Source organism: Trichechus manatus, unplaced genomic scaffold, assembly GCF_000243295.1.
Source record: "Trichechus manatus latirostris isolate Lorelei unplaced genomic scaffold, TriManLat1.0 scaffold00096, whole genome shotgun sequence".
Lineage (NCBI taxonomy): Eukaryota > Metazoa > Chordata > Mammalia > Sirenia > Trichechidae > Trichechus > Trichechus manatus.
In genome coordinates, this window is record NW_004444032.1 from 1,973,457 (window position 1) to 1,992,006 (window position 18,550).

The 18,550-nt window shown below is 36.9% G+C and overlaps 1 non-coding gene across 1 annotated transcript; it reads left to right on the plus strand.

The window, feature by feature from the left end:
• The first annotated feature begins 18,008 nt into the window (after positions 1-18,008).
• LOC111821674 (U6 spliceosomal RNA) lies at positions 18,009-18,115 on the plus strand. Its single transcript, XR_002825015.1, has one exon. It is a non-coding gene; the product is annotated as a U6 spliceosomal RNA (small nuclear RNA).
• The last annotated feature ends 435 nt before the right edge of the window (positions 18,116-18,550 follow it).

The following is an 18,550-nucleotide window of genomic DNA, read 5'->3' on the forward strand; positions in this document are numbered from 1 at the left end:
CTTTGCTGAAACCTGTCCACCGTGGGTGATCCTGCTGGTATTTGAAATACCAGGAGCATAGCTTCCAGCATTACAGCAACATGCAAGCCTCCACAGTACTACCAACTGACAAATGATTGGTGTAGTAAATGGTAGCTATGGCTTTTTTTTTTTAAAAATTATAACCTGAAATGCAAAATCTCAAAATGTCTTAGATCCTTCTATTCATTATATTTTTCGTATATCAAAGTAAGTAACTACTTTAGGTTTGTAATAAGAAGTCTGACTTTATTTTTAATGTTTGACTATGACAGCTTTCCAGCCCCATCCCTCGCTCTTTTCCTCTTACTCCATAGCTGGGCCAGCCAATGAAAGGATGTGGCAAGTTCAGTCTACACAGCCTCAGTGTGTCAGCCAGCCAGTCCCCCACAGGAGGCATTTTCTCTTTCATGTTCTGGGTCCAACTCTGGTATCCTTCCAACTCCAAAGTTACAGTACAACATGTTGATTTGTATGTTAGTCGTCCATAATTTCACCGGAACATCTAACCATGTCAACTGAACTGCATCAGCACCTTCCTTAGATTCAACACCTGTTGCTGCTGAGTCGATTCTGACTCATTCCTTAGATGAGCCTGACGTTAAAGGACTAAAGCTGATTCTAGCTCTACAAGATTTTGTTGCTGTTATCATTGTTATTATTTCTGTTCGTTTGACTGGTTCTTTTTTAAAAAATTTTTTTGGTGAGGATGAACACTAATGGATATTGTCCAAGATAATGTTGCATTAAATTTAATCCCATGCTTTACTGAGTCTTATTAAAATAAATACCCATGGGTTTGTTTCTTTGCCAATTCAATTCAATGTAACTGCGTTGAGCCCCTTGTATATACTAAACTTGGTACTAGGTGTATGGGAATACAAAGCTCATTAAGACTTGAGTCTGCTCTTGAGAGGCTCACAGTTAATATTCTTGCGGTTGGGTTGATGATGAAAACATGGTGGGTAAGAGACATGGAAACAGATAACTGTAATGGACTATGATAGGTATATCTCAGGAATTTGGCAGAAGATACATAAATTTAAAAATATGAGAAATATCAGTGTTCTAGAAGGACCCTTTGACCTATAAAGATCAATGATGTAAAAAAGAACAAATGTCCAAAAGCTTTAGAGGCATATGTTATTCTCATAAATACGTTTGAATAAAATGTTACAGCTGCACTGTCCAATATGATAACCACCAGCCATGTGTGGCCGTGTGTGTAAATTTAATTTACATTAATTAAAATTACATATATTAAAACAAAATTCAGCTCCTCGTGGCACTAGTCATATCTGAAGTGCTCAATAGCCACATATGGTTAGTGGATACTTTACTGGATGGTGCAGGGTATTTCCGTCATTGCAGAAAGTTCTACTAGCCAGCATTGATTCACAGTGTAGTGGTTTCTAACAGTCCCTCTCAGACTCTAATTTGCATTTGAATCACCTGGGTGAACTTGTTAAAATGCAAATTTTGATTCAGAAGTTCTGGGATGGGGCCTAAGCCTCTGCATTTCTAATAAGCTCCTGGATGATGTTATGCTGCTGATCCAAAGACCATACTCTGTACAGAAGTACCTATATTATTCCATCTCCACTAAAGAAAAAAAATATGTCAAAGGGACTTTTTCCCCCTCTTTGCTCTGGAGGAGTACTTCTTTTAATTAAAGCATGGGGAAAGTTAAATGATTACTATTCTCTTAATAGAGTTTTTCCTTTACCGTCTTTGAGGTGATATTCTACAGCCCAGTCATATTCATGATGTGGTCTGAAAGTCTCTACATTTTAGAAACTTAGCTTTGGAACATAAAGCATAATAAACATATCTGTGCTTTAACCACACACAATCCATACTCCTCCTCATCTGATCTTTCAGCCATTCATGAATCCATAGAAAATAAATAACAGGCCTTAAATCATTTTTAATCAAATTGTATTGAAATTGATTTATCCATTTAAAAAAATATTTTTAATCTATTTAACTACTGCTCTAATAATGCCACGTGCAGTTTTTTTTCTTTTGGTTACTTTATTTTCAAAACTTTGCTTGTCTCAACATTATTATTATTATTTTTTGCTAGTTATTATGACTGTACGGATTTTACAGGAAAAAATAATTTTTACTTAAATTGAGAATCTGTGCTTGTTCCAAAAATAGGGCCATTATTATCATTTTGGAAGGAAAAATAAAAATAACTCTATTCCTTGACACTAGCAGAAAGTATGCCATTGCTATTTCCTGTCCTATTAATTTCAGGATTTAGCATCCAAATGTCAGTTCAGAGGAGCCATTTCCCCGAGACAGATAAGGCATGATGTCAGTTTTCTCTTCAACATTTTAGTTCTGACATGGCTTTCTGGAAAGTACTTAATTACATTTCGATGTTGTATGCTGCTTATCACCATGGCCCTTAATCCCATAGGAAATAAAAATGTCAAAACAATGTAAAACAAAACAAAACAAAAATGAGTTCTATTCGTTCCTCTTTCTCTTTGGAAGTAAGTAGCCATTTAACTCTTCCAAAACGTCTTGGAGACATTCCAGTTTCCACAAATGGTGCCTTAATGACTTGACAGAATTAATTAAATCACCTGTGTAATAATATATGCCCAAAGAAAAGTAGTTTTATTAACCAAAGAATCACAGGGAATTTCTGAAGTCATATTGTGTGTATCCCATACCTACTGAGATTATCCACACTAAAATAATTGACACAAATGGGAGTCTGGTTTCTTACTAATATACTGAAAAGATAATCTATTGGCTACATTTTTCAAATAGCTAATTCACTACTTAGAATCATTCTAGTCCTGTAATTTACTGATTCAGATAGAATAATATGAAAAGTTTGACTAGTTAATGGATAGAAACATTTATGCTTAAACTGTTGAGGAGGAAGGTTAGGATTTAGTCAATAATGAGAGAAAATATCCTGGAGATGATGAGGGCAGGCATTACAGGCATGGTTATGAATGAGATCAGTTCTCAAGTGTGTCTTTAAGTTGAGCTGTAGGTAAGTTAGAATAGGTGCGTACTGTTCTTATTTAGCCTTACCTTAGTGCAAGAGAAGGGTCAAAGCTTTTTAAATGATTTAAAAGCTGCATTTGCAGTAAGTGAAGGTGATTGTGATGAAGAATGTGTTGCAAGTAGAGCTTGGTTCTATCATTTCAAGTGAATGCAAATTTACATAACATTAAAGGGCAAGTACGAGTTATCCATAAATTGGACGTTCATAACCTGGGGACTTACAGTATTCAGCTGCTTGGTTTTGTCATCTAGTTAAGCTTGGAACCATTCTGCTTTTCAGTTTTCTTTAAACTACCTGAACTAGTTAGAGCTTGTGGACCAAACTTCCTGTGTTCTTATTTACCTAACTGAACCCATGCATAAAGGAGTGGCACTCAGTCACTGGCCACAGGCCATCTTTGCATGAAATAAGGGTGAACGGGAATGAAGGGAAACAAGGCATAAAGGAAAATGGGGACAAGAGGTGGTGGGAAGCAAAACAAGCAAGCAAACAAACACCCCTGAAGAGTTTGTCTTGACAGTTTTCAAAGCTGTAATGCAGATAAGGGAAAGGTGACTTACTAACTTAGGTTTCCCAATAAGTCTCAGAAAGGAGTAGTTTGCTTTTCATTCTTGAGAATAGGTAGAAGGTCTGAGACCAGCTGACTGCTCCTTCGTTCCCTACCTGTGTTTGCTGGCTGCTTTTTCAATTTATATTAATCATTAAATGGAACAGAAATACTTCCTAAGGAATATAATTTTCAAAATGATTGACTGTAATTTGGGATAAATAGACACTCAGTCAAGTAGACTGACTCGCTAGGGGAGATTCTGGGATCTTTGCAATACGTTGTTATCAGAGAGGTTAACAGAAGTCAATATAATGTTTATTTCTTCAAGTTCACAATAGATGTAATAAAAATATTTATCCTCCCTTCAAGGACTGACCTGGTTTGACAACCAAAAAAAAAAAAAATGGAAGAAGTGGGATCAGCAAGTAGAATGTCCAATGTGATTTCACATTTTCGTATTAAAGGGCACTTGTAAAGGGAACTTGATGGTTCAGGGATTCAGAGTGTCCATATTTTCTTTGGAGAGCATGCCAGCTACCAAGTGGGATTCCTAGCTGGTTCTCCTTATGCAAATAGATGTCTGTAGTTGGATTTGAGTGAATTCTCAAGTCTCTACAAACACAATAGTAGTTTTTCTGTTTATATCTCAAGATACTGAAGTCCTTCCCACTACTTCAGGGGTTCGATGATAAAGAAACCAGCTACTTCAAAGACAAAGGAGAGAGGCTCTTCCTACGCAGACTGAGACAGCCAGGATATTTGACTCAGAAGTCAAAATGTTTTTGAGGGAAATAAGAAGAGAGAAGAGTGGCTAAAAATCTTTCTTTTTATTATTTGTAAAGGCTTTAACCCAAATTTCCATATTTAGATGGCTCGGTTAGACCATGTGAGAAACACACGGCTTAATTTTATTGATTGATAATATTTGTTTCCAATTCGTTTATTTTTGCCTAAGAGAGCTTTCTTTACCTTGGGTGATAATCTGATTGCTGCATAGATTTCTCAGAGCAGGAAACCCCTCCCAAGTGGGAGGAATCCTAGGTAATTTTACCTAACCTTATCAAGATCATGAAAAACAAACCTCATTAATAAAGCTGCTATGAACATTCATGTATAAATCTTTTTTATGGACATATATTTTAATTTATTTTGATAAATATCTAAAAATTAAGTTGCTGGATCATATGGTAAGTATGTATTTATCAGAAACTGTCAGACAATTTTCTACAGTGGCTGTACGATTTGATAACCCCAGCAGCAATGCAGAGAGTTCCAGTTGCTCCACTTCCTCACCAACACTTGTTATAGTAAATTATATTTGGCAACAGATGAATGATTAAACGAAATGTGGTATATTAGTATAATAAATAGTACTCAACAAGGGAATGATCTACCGAAACAAAGCAACACAGATATACCTAAGAAACATTCTGCTAAATGAAAGAAGTCAGACATAAAAGCATACATACTGTATGATTCCATATTTTTCAAGTGTTAGAATAGGAAGAACTAACCTATAATGACAAAAAAGCACATCAATGATTGTTTGAGGCAGGAGGTGTGTGATGGGGAGATGACTGGGAAGGACAGAAGGAAAATTTTGGAGTTAATGGAAATGTTCTGTATCTTGAATGAGGTGATGGTTACATAGTCGTAAGCATTTGTCAAAACTTATCTAACTATACACTTAAAATGACTACATTCATTTTATTATGTCCATACTATGCCTCAATATATGTTTTTAAGAAATCCAAAGAAAAGGGCTCTCAGTTTGAAAGTTGAAGGAGGAGCGGGAGAAGGAGAGGGTCCAAAGAAAAGAAAATCCAAAAACGAGAGTATAAAAAAAATTTAAAAAAACCCCAAAACATTTTTATGGTAGTAGCTAGAAGATATTGAGAGATAATTATTTAGCTATATCACATGCTCTTTTAGAAATAAAATAAAACTTAATTGAACGTGGTCTAAGAGTAGACTTAAACAAAATTATTTTATCAGAAAATAAACATAAAATAACTATATATATTCGTATCTAAATAATATTTTTGTGTCATTTGTGGCCTATTTATTCTAAGCACATGTGTACATATATATAAATCTTCTTTTTGAATATGTAAGTATCTTTAGATAGGCACACTTTCAGTATAACTTATTTGGACTTATTGTCACCATTTTCTGATGTTACTGGAAAGTTTCATAAGATTAGAGAAAAACACTATTGCGCCCCCCCTGTTTTTACTACTTCAGATTCTTAAGTGTTTTTCTGACATGAAATTCAAACTTCATAAGTAATGAAGTAAAAGGAAGAATTATCTAATTTCAAGCTGTATTCAAATCTGAGAATACCTAATTAAAAAAACTCAATCTTTAATGAGGCTATGCATATACAGGTAATAAGATTAAAAAATATTTTTACTCAATTCTCAAATTTTCTTTAAATGACATACAGTTATTACATTTTATTTATCAGTTATTTGCTAAATGTAATGGTATTGTTCTTTTATTTTTTTTAATTTCAAACCAATGAGACTAAACACCTCTTTTAACTATAAGCTAGTATTTTGAAACACCCAGACTACCTAATAGAAATACAATTTATTTCCATACTCTTTTATGTTACTTTTGCTCATCTGACTATCCTGGAAAAGCCGGTGTAATTCAGAGAAATTTGCTAAAGTTGCCCTTTTGATGGCTCCCCCTTTTATTAGAAACGTGCTGAATCAACTTAATAGTCATTCTTGAGAAAGATACCACACATACTGCCAGTGTTAGCCTGCACTAAAGGAAAAAAAGAACTCTGGATGTTGACATATTAATTAGCAATTATAGAGCTGTTTAAAAAATGATAGATATAGGTAAATGGTCTATTTTTGAGGCATCAGTCCAATGCTAGCATCACCAGAGAACAAATTAAAGGGCCACAGAATAATTCTCCAAATAAATTCTCCATGTTTTATAAATCATTGGTCAGCAAGTTCATTGATATTGCTGATGTTCTTGAGTATAATTATGCAAATGATTTCAAGATTCTTAAATTTAATAATAATAATATTTTAAAAGGAAGAACCCTAGTTTCCACAGCACTAGCTATATTATTATCTATTTAGGTTAAAGGAGAGTCCCAACCGCTCCTTGTTTCTCTGTCTGAATGTACCGCATTTCTCTGACTGGTACAAGTTCAGGGAATGCCTTTGTTAGAACTGGTGTTAGTATGTTCTGTGAAGATCTGTTTATGAATCCAGGTTGAAGGAGTGCTATATTCTATGGATAAATACCAACAGGGTCAACCTTATCTAAAAATGTAAAGTAAATGTATAGATCCATAGAGTGTTAAAGCTAGAACAGAAATTATAAATTATACAACCAAAGCCCTTGTTTTACTAAGGAGAAAAATACATTTGAGAAGCTGGTGTAAGATCACAGAGCAAATTAGTGGCAGAACTGGAATTAAAGTCTGGGGTCCACAGAGGTCTATTGCTTGGATGGAAGAGTTTGTTGTTAAGCCTTACCACCTCTCTTTCTGTGACTGACTGTCCTATACTGCATTCAACACCCATTTTCTCAATGACTTTCTCCCAACTACCCATAAGAAAAATGTCATTTGACTACAATAATTCACAAAGTCCTCAGTAGGTCAGACAGCTTTTTGAATACCCCCAGGACAAGGAACTCACCATCTTAAAGCACAACTGGGTACTTTCTGGGACAATGTAAGAAAGGTGAACTTTGAATCTATACCCTTGCAATTTCTGCTCTTCTTAATGTCTCCTAAAGTGATCCAACTCAATAGCATCTCCACCATTTTCAGACTAGGACTATGTTTTTCTCTGAGCCAGATTCCATGTCTTCAAATTTATTAAAAGTTATTCATGCAGTATACTCATATATTCTTCATCATCCTCATTGCTTTCCCTTGGACATGCTCAATTGCAGACGTTCAACCTCAGTTGTAGTTAATAATTATAATAGTAGTCGTAGTAGTAATATCAATGACAATGATAATTTCAAAGACAGTCTTTGCAGGCAACTACCTTATGAAAATTTACATATGAATAAGTGTCCCCTATAATCTAAATGGGATGATTTTGAGCAGAAATTTTGATGTCCCATTATTTCTGGTCCTGTCAATTTGTACTGGCAAAGTCAATTGATAGAAGACTTAAAGTAAAAAAAAAAGAGAAATCCAATATATTTTCTCCTCTACACTAACACAGCTGAATCCTTTTCACTGCTTTATAGTGAACTCATTCCCTGTACACATTATTTAAAAGTTTGAGCTTTTGGAGATTCACTGATAATACCTTGAGCTTTGTGGGGACAATGGAGAAGGAGAAAGAAGAAGGGAAATGTGAAGACAAGACGCAACTGTCTTCATGTACGAGGTGGATGAACAAGAACCCTGTCATCTCGATATCACTTTGTCACCTTGATCACACTAAGTAAGAATATGAGAATTCAGTCAGTGTTTTGGAAGTCAGATTTCCTGAAGTTGCATTTTCTTTTTTCACTCTCAATTACCTTAGTAAAATGTGTCCAGGCTGTGAGCATTAGATTATTTATACCAGGTCAGCCAGGCAAAACTTCGGAAGTAGCTGTCATTGTTACCACATACATGACGAAGGTAGATCTTTCAGGTGGCAAAACTGGACAAGGTGATGTCTCAACATTTTGGACAACAAATTCTGTACAGTGTTTGTTAGAGAAGGGTGTACTCAAGAGTGTTATAGCTGGACTGTATAGCACATCATCATGGTCTCTCTATTTATAAAGTGTCTTCTAATATTGAATTTTAAATGGAAGGAAATAAATAAACCATGATATAATTTTTGCATATACTTCAATATTTAATATGATTTAAAAATCAAATAGTAGAATGACCTTTTTAAAAAAGTTTTCTGCCTCCTTTAACCTATACACTTTAAGTATAAGGATAATGTTAATCTGTCTTTGTATATATTTTAATTAGCTCATCCTTCCCTAATTATCACATTAACTGAAGTTCTCATTAAAATTTTCCTTCTTATCTCTGAAGGACAATGTCATAATGAAGGTGAAGAACACTTAGAGGACTAGAGAGATAGTGATTTATAATTTCTAACTTAATGTGACAAGTTGACATTCCATTTACTATAATGAAGCCATATTGGGGAGGAAGGGCAACTCACATTTAAAAAATACGTATATCAATCACTACAATCGTAAAAGTCACAGTTGAATACAAGTGTAACTTGTATATTCCGAATTTATTCAGCCTCGGAGAAGGAGGCTCTTCCTTTAGTACACAACTACAACACCTGGGAAGCCTATGTGACCTATGTGACTGCCAGAAGTCCAGTGCTTTCTTCAAATGCCATATTTTATCAAGTCTGTGGTATGTATTCACTTTTTAACATCATTGAAGGAAGATGTGTTCTACGTGAATGGAATCTTGTGAATCCTGTCAGCAAGCCGGGAGTTATGAAGTAGCTGTCATTGTCATCATGTGCATGACCTTAGGAGATATTCCCGTTGGTAAATCCAGACAATATAACATCTCAACATTTTGAACAACATATCATTAAGAACAATTTAAGGAAGGAATATGAGCCTCGGTTATTATATAAAAACTTTCTCATGAGAACTTCTGGCAAGATCAAGAAAGCACCAGTTTCAAAATTAGCAGAATAGTCTCAGTGGCTTGAAAGAAAAGCTGAGTCAATAGTAAACCAGTTGCTGTGGAATTGATTCCAATCCGTGTGTGTCAGAGTAGAAGTGTGTTCCATACAGTTTGTAATAGCTGATTTTTCAGAAATAGATCACGAGGCCTTTCTTCTGAGGTGCCTTAAGGTGAACTCTAACCTCTAACCCTTCGGTTAGCTGGAAATAGCGTTAGCCATTTGCACCACCCAGAGACAGAGTCAATAGTAGAACACTCTTTTAAGATATGCTGCGTCACCACAATATTGTTAGAAACACCAAGACATCAGTGACTCTGAGACAGTGACTCAGATTTAATATAAAAAAGCTTTAGAACTATCTCACCCAATTGTTTTGATCATATTTTCATTTTAATGTATGCACAGGAGATATATGTAATACAAATTGGTGTAATGGTTAAGCACTTAGCTGCTAACCAAAAGGTCAGCAATTGGAACCCACCAGAAAAGACCTGGTGATCTGCTCTTGGAAAGATTACAGCCTAGGAAACCCTATGTGGCAGTCTACTCTGTCCTTTAGGGTCTCTGTGAGTCAGAATCGACTTGAAGGCATGTAACAACAACAACATGTTAACTAAGTCTAAAAGGGCTCTTTCCTTAAGTATAAAATAAAGATCTCAGTTATAAGAAAACATTGTATCATGGTTTAATTGGCAGTATTTTTTCCTTCTTTTGGCATGTAAAATAATGGTGTACCTTAAAATGATGACATCTTAGATTCAATGAAATATCATATTTCTAGGAATTTCCAGTGAGTAGTTATGTACTCTACCGATTAGTACTGACTGTTGCTCATCATCTTTCTGTTTGGACACTTCTATAGGCTTCACATACATCACACGGCCACTTCTTATGGTCTGTGCCTCTCCTAATGCTACTTCATCTTATGGGTTACTGCAAAGCAGAGTTGATACCAGTTATGGCATTAAAAAAACCTTTATTGAACTCTCATAGATGTGAGGAAAAATGAAATACCATAAAGGAAAAATTTAACCTGGAATATTTGATAGTACTGTGTTAGAGTCCTTTGCTCTGCTCCACAGAGCAGTTCTTTCTAGATCTTTCCTTGGCCTTGCTTGTCTCTGTTGTTTCAAGAAACAGCTTGATTGCCTCACCAAAAAGAGAAAACTTTAGCCAAGTCCCTCCTCTTCAGAGTTCAGAGGCATTAAAACCTCACTGATATCCAACAAACTTGCTGAGGTTCCTCTCAGTCGAAAATACAGAAGGCCTTTCACATTATCATGTAGAGTAGAATATTTTCCTATTGACCCAAATGTCTCCCTTCTGGAATAGCATTTGTACTTTACCTTTCCATGACTAAAAATATCTATTAAAATGCTTCTCTCTGTGAGGTGTATTCTCTGTGTGTGTTTTCCAAAACTAAGGAACAGAATTCTACAGAGTAATCATGCTTCTGTTCCTAAAACAATAGACAAAAACATCAGGCATCTAGTTAAAATAGCAGCTTGTTCCTGCTATATAAAAAAAATCACTGAAAGAAAATATAGCCAAAAAAACTAAGTTTTGAGACCTCCCCGATAACTTGAACTAAAAGCTTAATGGCACAAATTACTGAATACTAAGAGATACTGACATCCTCTGTAGCCACAAAGTAGTGAGATAAATTTACAAACTGGAATTGGTCAGATGTAAGCACAAAAATAGATTCTAGAATTCTACTTTCACTGTCTCCTGGACAGATTAAGTAAAAGTGAGGCAAAGTCACCAATTATTCAAAGTGGGCTATAAATAATGCACATGAAAAATAAAACATGAGCTGCAGATTAAATAAGTTTTCAAGCTTTCAGTGTATCAAACTTTAGAAACATAGCATCACCTAAGAAGCTTGTTAAAAAATGGGGATTTCTAACTCCCAGCCCCTATTGTTCTGAATCATACATCTGTGAGACGTCTAGAAATTTTCATTTTCTTTCACAAAAATATCAGATGATTCTGATGCAAATAGTTCAAAGCACCACATTTTGAAAACAAAACAAAACTACTATAAGGCACATATCACAAAAAAATCCCATAGTAGGCTACAAACAACTGGTTTAACCACTTGCCTGGGTCATCGGATATTAGCCTAAGAATTAGAAGATTCAAGAAAAAAAATTATTTAAAACACTTTTGGGAATTCTAATGGACAATATGACTGCTTAAAGATTTAATATTCCTTAAGAAAAATCTTAATATGATACTTTAATTACATTGCTTTGATAAATGTCAATTAGTTAAAATATATGTAGATGAAGCATCACAGTTTCGATCATGCACACTATATTTGGTGTTCGGTGAAACCTAAATTTCAATAATTACCATCATTATAGAATTGAAACACTGTAGAACTGACATTTCAAAATTCTCATGCCATGTTTGATGTATACAGACATCAATATTAATATATTTTCCGAACAATCAAATATTTTTAACATTGAAAGCTATGTGCTGTGATACAAAGATGTTAAGGATTTAGTATTACATTTTATTTACTCATGAAATAATCAAGTACCTAATTGTTTAATTTGGCTTTATGTACGAGTAACATTCATTCTTTTATTCAAAATTATATTGAAAAATTTGCTCCCTGAGCCAACATCAACATCAGGTTTCTATCTTCATTCACTGGACATTAGTCGAGCCCTTTCTGTAGGCAAGACACTGTATTTGAAGCTATAATGATTAAAATGCCCTTGCTTATAATACAACAGAAAAGAGAAGACTTTCAATAAATAGAACAAATATTATTTTTGGCTGCTATAATTCCTTTCTCATTTCCTCACATATAAGAATTTTGATGGATAGGACATGAATTTTGAATTAAGCAAGTCATGTAACCTTCCTTTATCCATAAAATTGGAAAAATATTAACTACATCCTGAGGTTGTTAAGGAGCCCTGGTGGCACAGTGGTTAAAAGCTTGGCTGCTAACCAAAAGGTTTGCAGTTCAAATACACCAGCTGCTTCTTGGAAACCCTATGGGGCAGTTCTACTCTTTCTTATAGGGTCACTGTGAGTCGGAATCGACTCCTTGGCAATGGGTTTGGTTTGAGGTTGTTATGAGGAGCCCTGGTAGTGCAGTGGTTAAGCGCTTGGCTGCTAACGGAAAGCTGCTCCGTGGGAGAAAGATGTGGCAGTCTGTTTCCGTAAAGATTTACAGCCCTGGAAATCCTATGGGGGCAGTTCTACTCTGCACTATAGGGTTGCTATGAGTCGGAATTGACTGGACAGCAATGGGTTTGTTTGTTTTTAAGGTTGTTGTGAGATTTTTAAGGTTGTTGTGAGAATAAATGAGATAATGCATGCAGCTCATAGTAGGAACCTGCGTTAATGACTCTGATTAGTGGCTATAGTATAGTCTGTGTTTTTTTGTTAAATGCTAGGCTATCATGGCTGCAATCATCTCTGGAGGAAGCACGTGGAGTGCTGGGAAAATTATTTCAAGATTTCAAGACGGTCAGCACCAAGTGGATAAATGAGTTGAGACATGAACAGACTTCTGAAATACAGGCTTTGAAGAGAAGTCTTAACATGTGTATTGAATTGTGTCATTGTTAAAACATCATCAAAATAAATTTCATTGTCTCTGTGTTCATCAGTTTAGTTTAGCAGGAACCAAACTTGGAGAGTTAATGTCACTGTGCTGAGCCATTGTATTAAAATTCTAACAAATTTGCATTTAATAGATTCTTAAATAAATTCTTTAGGTTTCAAACTGATGGATATGGTATGGCCTGATTAAAGTACAGAAAGTGAGTGTATACCGGCCAAAGTTTTTTAGTGGTTACCAGGGGCGGGCAGGTGCGAGGGGAAACCGGAAACTCATTGCTTAGGAAACACTGAGCTTCTGTTAGGGGTGATGGAAAAATTTGGAAAAGGATAACAGTGATGGTTGAACAACACAATAAATACAAGTAATGTTACTGAATTGTCCATATGGAAAATGTTTTGTTACATATATGTTTACCACAATAAAAACATGCAGGACACGATTTCTAATTGAGTGCTGTATCGCAGGAGAATACAGATAGATTATAAGTAACAGCTTCTTCCACATTGGTAAGTCAGTACCAATGTTTTGGAGGAGAGTTTTTGGCAGCTGCTGTATATAATCATTTCAACGCCCACATTGTAATTCTCTTAAGAATGACCCAGGTGTTTGTAGTTTCCTGGATGTAACACAGTTTAGTAGATTTGCATTCTTGCAGCATTTTTGAAGCACGTAAGTATAAGAGTAGTAGAAAAATTCAAATGTTAGAGATCTAGAAAACGGTGTTCCTGATAGTCTTTTTCTTTGTCCGTTGTTATTAACAAAGAAATATCCTTTATTTTTGAAATTTTGGTCAATATTTAATAATTTGGAAGGCTGCTACTTTTGTGGTCAACTATCTTTGGCCTCCTGCAACCTCTAGCATTCTGTGTGTGTGTGTGTGTCGTAAACAGGCCCAGATGAAGGCATGTGAGGGCCCTAAACACTGATAATCCGAGTTCTCCCTCCTCTGCTTATTCACACATTAGAACAGCATATGTGTTATATATGTATATGTCTGTGAGTGTCTTAGCTATCCATGGTGTAACTTCTTTTAAAATGTGACTACATTCATAATTGAACACAAAAGTGGCATATGCCATTTTATAGTACTGAGATGAACCGGATTATAAAGTTTTTAGTGAATGTAGGGTAGTAAGATTTTTACTACATACCACATTTTTACAAAAAGAATGTTCCACATATTCTACAACAAGAAAATGAGTCAGTGAACTTAGTTGTTTCAACAATCAATGTAAAATTAAGTTGCTCTCCCACAACAAAAAATTGATTTTCACCAGTTTTGCTTTAAATGGCTCATACTTCAATTTTTATTTCTTTGTGGAATTATTGAACTCCCATATTTAGAGATACATACATAACTGATGTAACAATAGCACCACTTCTTGAAGAGCAAGTTTGTTTTGTGAGACATAAGAGGATCAATCAAATTCTTAAAAGGAAGTCAGACTGAAGGGAAATGGAAAACACATTTATGTGATTTTTATTATCTAAATATATATTTAATTCATTTCCTTGAGGAATTGTTCAATTTCCCTACACAGAAATGCATAAATATTCTGATAAAATATAAATGTAATGTTCTAATAAACTCCTTTTGTTGCTTTCTTGGAAGACAAATTTAGAAACATGCTCATTGTTGCAAAACAGAAGCATATTTTGCACAATAAATATTGAATTTTTTTGTCCTCTTTATGTGTCTAATACCCCTTTATTAGCATATGTAGAGTAGTAATAAGCACTGTGTCCCATGCTACAGACAATAAAAAATGAAACTCACTTGATACATAGATTAAAACTTTTGAGGCGTGGTCAACATGGCAGACTAGTTAGATGCTTCCTATATCCCTCTTACAACAAAGACCTGGAAAAACAAGTGATTTGATTCTATGTGAACATCTGGCAGCCCTGAACAAGGCAAGGTTAAGAAATCCATTTGAGTCATACCGGAGAGGAAGACCATTTGGAAGAGGTGAGGAGCGCTAGAGCTGCGGCGGTGATACTGGAGAGACACAGCCACGCCGGGCCGTGGTGAAGCAGGCAAACAGCTGTGCTGTACACGTGCTCAAGAAGCAGTTTCCACATAGAGAGAGACCCAGCAGCAGAGATTCTGCTTGGACACTCCAAACCAGTGAAGAGCAGCTCCCAAGAGGCGAGGATAAGTACCTGTGCACACCCTTTTGCTGTGTTTTTTTTTTTTTTTTTTTAAAAAAAGCCCATTTGGGAAAAACCTCTCTCACTTTTACCTCCTCCCTCCACGCTCTGCACCACATTTGGGAAAAACTTCTCTCCCTTTTACCTCCTCCCTCCCTGCTCTGCACCTGGACTCCACTGTGCCAGAAGTAGATCCCAAAAGGCACCCTGACCCATTCTCCTGGCCTTGGAGAGGGAACAAATAAGCTGCCGGCTCCCCTAGGCCAGGAACACAGGGTCAGCACAGCTCCTTTGCTGGCCATAGAAATCAGGGGTCCGCAGACTCTGAGTGCCATACACCCCTGTATAGACTTGTGGGGACCCATCTCAACAGTGTTAGCCCTCACTATCAGAGTACAACAGGGCAAACATCTGAAGTTTAACTTCAACTGCTTCAGCTGTGAACAGGCAGATTTGTGATCCTCGAAAGAGCCCTGCCCCTCAAGTAGCCACTTTTATCAATCTGCAGCAGGGTCTTGAGGACTGGTGGTGGCTCCTAAAGTGCCTAGTCACCTGCTACAGGAGTTCAAGAAAAAGTGGTGCCCTAGAGTCTTTGCAGCCAACTTAGTGGGGTACTCTTAGCCTGGCTGCAAAACTCACCTACCTATTCACCCTAGAGAATAGGGACACGCTTTTCTTTCAGAATCTCAGGGGCAGCCATCAGCCCCCTGCCTGGCTCAGCGCGTGATCCCCTACCACAGCCAGAGTCCAGTGCCTGCACCAATCACCCATGCCTCTCTAGGACTGGGGGTGAGAGCCTGCATCACACACTTGGAGATCAACTGCCTGCACACCTGAGCTGATCCCATATAGGAAATTTTAATGGACTCCGGCGTGCACATACTTAGTTGCAGAACGAACTACCTGGTGACAGGAAATTAGAGGTCAAAAGGTGTCAAAAATCAAACTAGTGCACATGAGAAGCCTATTTGGGCATATCAAAACAAACTAAATAAGAAGCTAGGTCTCACTAAGCAAACACAAAATTATAATAAATTTTTGATGGCTCGGAGACAACAGTCAATATCAAGTCACATAAGAGGCAGTCCATGATATTGGGGCTACCTCAACATATACTATATACTTTGAACCATTATATAAAATTTAGCAAGCGGAGCATATCAGACTATCCAGTTTTGTGATTACTGAATGTCCAAATTATCTGGATAGAAACCCGTATTACCCATATTAGGCAAAGGAGGTGCAACCGTGGACATATGAGTTTCATTGTTTCATTCATATACCTCCTTGCCTTAAACCTGCTGGCCTGATGGAATACTGAAATGGCACCAGCTAAGAAATAAAACTCTAGGATATTGTGTGTTTCTCCTTGTTTTGATTGGGGTGTTAAGGAAATGAAGTTTGACAAATAGATTAGAGTACCAATCTGGCTGGTAGAATTCTGAGACATACTTTACACACTCATAATAATGTGTATATCCTGAGAAGACTTGTCTATCAATTTTCATGTATTGTTTGTATGATGTTGCATCTCAAGAGTTCAGCAACTCAAGAAAATAACTGAGCAATTTAAGGAGTCCTTATGGCACTCAAACTGGACATGACTATCCAGAGAGAAAGTCTTGAGGCAGCAAAACTGGGGCTGACTTTTCCTCAGCAACCTTTCTTTCTAACACACGCACACATACACACACACACACCTCCTCCCTTTGTTCTTTTCTCTCTATATCTCAGTTTACCTCTAAATAATTATTAAGTTTGGCATCTCAGACACACTGATTACCCACAACCCAGAGTCTACCTAGGGAGCAACTCTCTCTTCCTTATGATAGTATTTCACTAGATTTTCTCTTCTGATGGAAAAAAAAAGGTCAGCCTTGGTTAAAAAAAAAGAAAAGCCCATGCACAGCATCCATCTTTAACACCATGGTGTAAGCACTGGGGTGGCTGAGGACAGAAGCTAGCTGATTTCCACATAACGAGTCATGAGTCATCCTATCCAACTGGCTGTTCAATGCCTCTGGGTCCCTGAAATCTACATACTTTGTCCCCATTCCCACAAGTCCATCTCAATGCTTTTGAGCTCTTTTAATCTTTCTCCTTCCAAGCCCCTGACAAACCAGCTAAGTCACTCATCTTACCTCAGGCTACTTCTCCATTGGCACAAAGATGATGACCAAGTGTATTGTTTGAGATTATTTCTACTGGGAAGATTTTTTCTCACTATTTGGTCTTTGAGGGCCATCCCATCCCTGAGTGAGGCTATAGTGTAGAAGCAGTCTATTTTTGGTTTATACCAATATATACTGAGCTAACTATCCATGAGAGAGAGCTCCATTTTTCCTCAGTAGTCTACTGAATGTTGACTTTGAATCTCCACATGGCCAGGGGTGTAAGCTGAGGGATAAGTGTCAGTGTAACCAAAAGAGAATGTGGGATTTAGGTCCTCCTATTCATATAACTTACTTATGCCTTCTGGACCTGCTCAGGCCCAATCATGCATGTTCCCTTTCCATTGAATGTTCCTGATTGACCTTATGACTTGGTGGGTTTGACAACGTCCAGCTTATCATGACCAGTTCAAACTGTATAGCTACATCACGTGATGTCCCATGATCAGGCCTTCTGTCTCTACTGGGGCCTAGTGACCTGGTAGGGACAGCTTGTCGAATGTAAGTAGTTCTTTGCTTCAGAAAACATGGCCTTACTTTTGAACCCTAGGAGTTTATGCTGTGCCTCTCTTATTGTTGTTTGTGAAAGATTGCAGTGCAGTGAATTTCTTTTATATGGCCCTTCTAGCCATGGTCTTGTAACCCCCACAAAATGATTGGCTGGGACTATGCAAATAAGGTGTGTAAAACCCTTGCAGGGATCGGACAGTGACTATGCAAATAAGGGGCCTGTGGCCTACCAAGGCGATTGGTCAGTTTTGCCATCCTGCTAGGCTTAAAAGAGCCAACCCCACAGAGATTGTGGGAGACTTCACTACCACCAAGAAGAGAGTCTGGAGTACTTGCTTCAGCAGCACATATACTAAAATTGGAACGATACGGAGAAGATTATCATAGCCCCTGCACAAGGATGACATGAAAATTTGTGAAGCTTTCCATAATTTTTCATTGAAGACACAAATACAGATACTCCTCAGGTATAACCAAATACCTTCCAACATTGGTTTTCTGGGTTTGAAGGCTTAAGACCTTAGTCTCATGGGACAACTCAGTCAATTGGCATAACATAGTTCACAAAAATCATGATCTGGATCCTAGTGAAGTAAGTAGCGTAAGGGGTCTTAAAAACTTGTGAGCAGCCATCTAAGATACAACTATGGGTCTCTACTTACCAGGAGAAAAACAGTAAGAAGATAACCAAAAGCTCAGAGAATAAACAAGTCTACAGGAGCCACAACCTCATCTACCCTGAGACCAGAAGAATTAGGTGGTGCCCGGCTTCCACCACTGACTGTTCTGAATGGGGTCACAATAGTTGGTTCCGGGTAGAATGTGAGAAAAATATGCAGCAGAACCCAAATTCTTATTTAAAAAAAAAAA